Source organism: Limulus polyphemus, unplaced genomic scaffold (assembly GCF_000517525.1).
Source record: "Limulus polyphemus unplaced genomic scaffold, Limulus_polyphemus-2.1.2 Scaffold768, whole genome shotgun sequence".
NCBI lineage: Eukaryota > Metazoa > Arthropoda > Merostomata > Xiphosura > Limulidae > Limulus > Limulus polyphemus.
The window spans coordinates 392,039-395,209 of record NW_013666378.1 but is presented as its reverse complement, the minus strand read 5'-3'; positions in this window follow the sequence as shown (position 1 = coordinate 395,209).

Sequence of the window (3,171 nt, the reverse complement as noted above, 5' to 3'; positions counted from 1 at the left end):
CCATCTGTTTAGAAATAACTGAACTTCCAAGTATTTTCTCTCTCTATCTATTGAGAGATAACTGAGTTTCCAAGTATTTTTCTCCATCTATTGAGATATAACTAAACTTCCAAGTATTTTTCCTTATTATTTGTTTCTCCATCTATTGAGAGATAACTGAACTTCCAAGTATTTTTCCTTATTATTTGTTTCTCCATCTATTGAGATATAACTGAACTTCCAAGTATTTTTCCTTATTATTTGTTTCTCCATCTATTGAGAGATAACTGAACTTCCAAGTATTTTTCCCTTATTATCTGTTTCTCCATCTATTGAAAGATAACTGAGCTTCTAAGTATTTTTCTCCGTCTATTGAGAGATAACTGAACATCTAATTATTTTTCTACATCTATTGAGAGAAAACTGAACTTCCAAGTATTTTTCCTTATTATTTGTTTCTCCATCTATTGAGATATAACTGAACTTCCAAGTATTTTTCCTTATTATTTGTTTCTCCATCTATTGAGAGATAGCTGAACTTCCAAGTATTTTTTCTTTATTTTTTCTCCAGCTATTGAGACAGGGGTAACCAAACTATGGCCCGTGGGCCATATCCGGCCTGCGAGGTCAGTTCATCCAGCCCACCACTGCACTGTGCTACAAATGAGCTAAAACGACTTTATTAAATTAACGAAGATTTTAATTAAATTAGTATAAAATTCTTAATACTATATTTGCCTATCAAGATTCTTAATATTTTTATTAAATATGATCTTAATTATTTTTTATAAAGCTCTTCTAATTAACTTACATAATAAATTTTAAATACATTGGCAAATTATAAAAATTGCTTAATCAAATAACTTATCGGGAAAAAACTTTTAAACGAATTGCGTAATAACGGGGCCCGGCATGGCCAGGTGGTTAAGGCGCTCGACTCGCAATCTCAGGGTCGCGGGTTCGAATCCCCGTCACACCAAACATGCTCGCCCTTTCAGCCGTGGGGGCGTTATAATGTGACGGTCAATCCCACTATTCGTTGGTAAAAGAGTAGCCCAAGAGTTGGCGGTGGGTGGTGATGACTAGCTGCCTTCCCTCTAGTCTTACACTGCTAAATTAGGAACGGCTAGCGCAGATAACCCTCGTGTAGCTTTGCGCGAAATTCAAGACAAACAAACAAGAATAAAAAACACAAAAACCGTCGTTTTGTGTTTGGCACAATGAAAGGTAAAATCTTTATTATTAATTAATCCGACTAGTTTTGGTAACAATGTTACCATCATCAGGGCTAGAATTCACATGATGATGTTATCCTGATGATGGTAACTGTGTTACCAAAGTTAAACAGCTGTAACCTTTCATTGTGCCCCAAAAAACCCGCCAGTTTTTGTGTTTTTTTTAACTATTAATATAGTAACACAATGTGTCTGAAAAGAAGTTATTATATGCTCACAATTGGCTTTCTGAAAATTAGGAAATAAAACTTCGTATCGTTTCGCCCCCCCCCCCCAGTGGCACAGCGATATGTCTACGAACTTACAACACTAGAAACCGGGTTTCGATATCCGTGGTGGGCAGAGCACAGATAGCCCATTGTGTAGCTTTGTGCTTAATTCCAAACAAACACAAACAAACGTATTGTTTTGTTTTCCTCAACAGGTAGCAAAACATCACACCTAATTCATACACTCATATACTTCACCAAAATGGTAAACATCAAAGGTTTGTAGACCATTTATTTTTATGCGACAGTTACAGGTAAACGTTTCTAGACGCTAAATTTGATATTCAAAAGACGCTGTATAATTCCCTTAAAATTATTTGTTTTCATAAAGTTTTAACAGATATATGTGAAATTTGGCAACGTGACTTTTGAGTGTCTTTAGCTCCTTCAAAAACAATTAATAAAAGCTATTATTATTTAAGCCTTAAGTTTTTCTAGAACGTCTATTGTTTAGAAACCAACCACCAGGGGAGAGGCGGCTTTGTAAGTGAACAGACAATTTTATATGATTAGTAAATAAATTTAAAAAGTAAAAAAAAACAACATGATCATAGAATTGGATATGCCAGTTCCTATAGACACTTATATCGATAAATACATACTCTTAAAACTTTGTTTGATAACAGTTTTTGCGTAATATATCAAGCACAAAGTTACACAGTGGGCTCTCGGAGCTGCGCCCAACATGGGTATCGAAACCAGATTTTTAGCGTAAGAAGCCCTCGGACTTACCACTAAGCCACTGGTGGACCACGTTTACGGTTCACAACAAAATGAAAACGTCTTATTTGTTTATGTATGTAGAGAAACCTTTATGTTAAATAAGATAAGTCGTTTCCAGCACGAACAGTTTCAGAAACGGACCTCACTTTGCGGTCAAAATAATCCCCACTCTTATAACGATGGTTTGTTTCTTTTTAAACACAAAACTACACAATGGACTATCACTGATGTATCGGAACCTGCTATGTGTAGGAATGAAGTTTGGCAAAACGGAATACATTGCTGAATCAACTAGGTGGCGCCAGTTTGGAATTATATGGATAAAGGCTCACCTCCAATAGTATTCAAGAAATGAACTAATCGTAAAAATAACGTTTCATAATTTTTTCATAGTGTTGCCTGTTCACCGATCTTGTCCCCCGGTGGGACAACGGTAAGCTTATGTATGGACTTACAACGGTAAAGATCGGTGCTCGATTTTCCGCGGTGAACACAGCAGATAGTCTGATGCGGCTTTTCTCTAAAGCCAGCAAACAAATAAAATCTCTCACACACAGTTGTTTGGTTATTGTTAAGCACTAAGCTATCTGTGCTCCGCCCACCACAAGTATCGAATCCCACTTTTTAGCGATATAAGCCTTCAGACTTACCACTGACCATAGAGTATATTATTGTATTCGACAATTTACTGTCTATAAATGAATTTGTATTTAATTATTCTCTTAAAAACTAGCCACAAACCATTATCGGTCATCCTAGTGTAAATACAAAAGTCACTATTGAAACCTCGCAACTGTCACTGTGAAAATGTTAACCCTGATTCAACAATATATTCAGCGGAGAAAGTAAAGGTAGTAAAGCAAAATGTATTAATGTTGTAAAACCTTCTTCTGCTCGGGAAGCACCGATATCATTTTGAGCTAAAAATTGAATAATATACTTTAAAAGTTACTTTAAGATACATT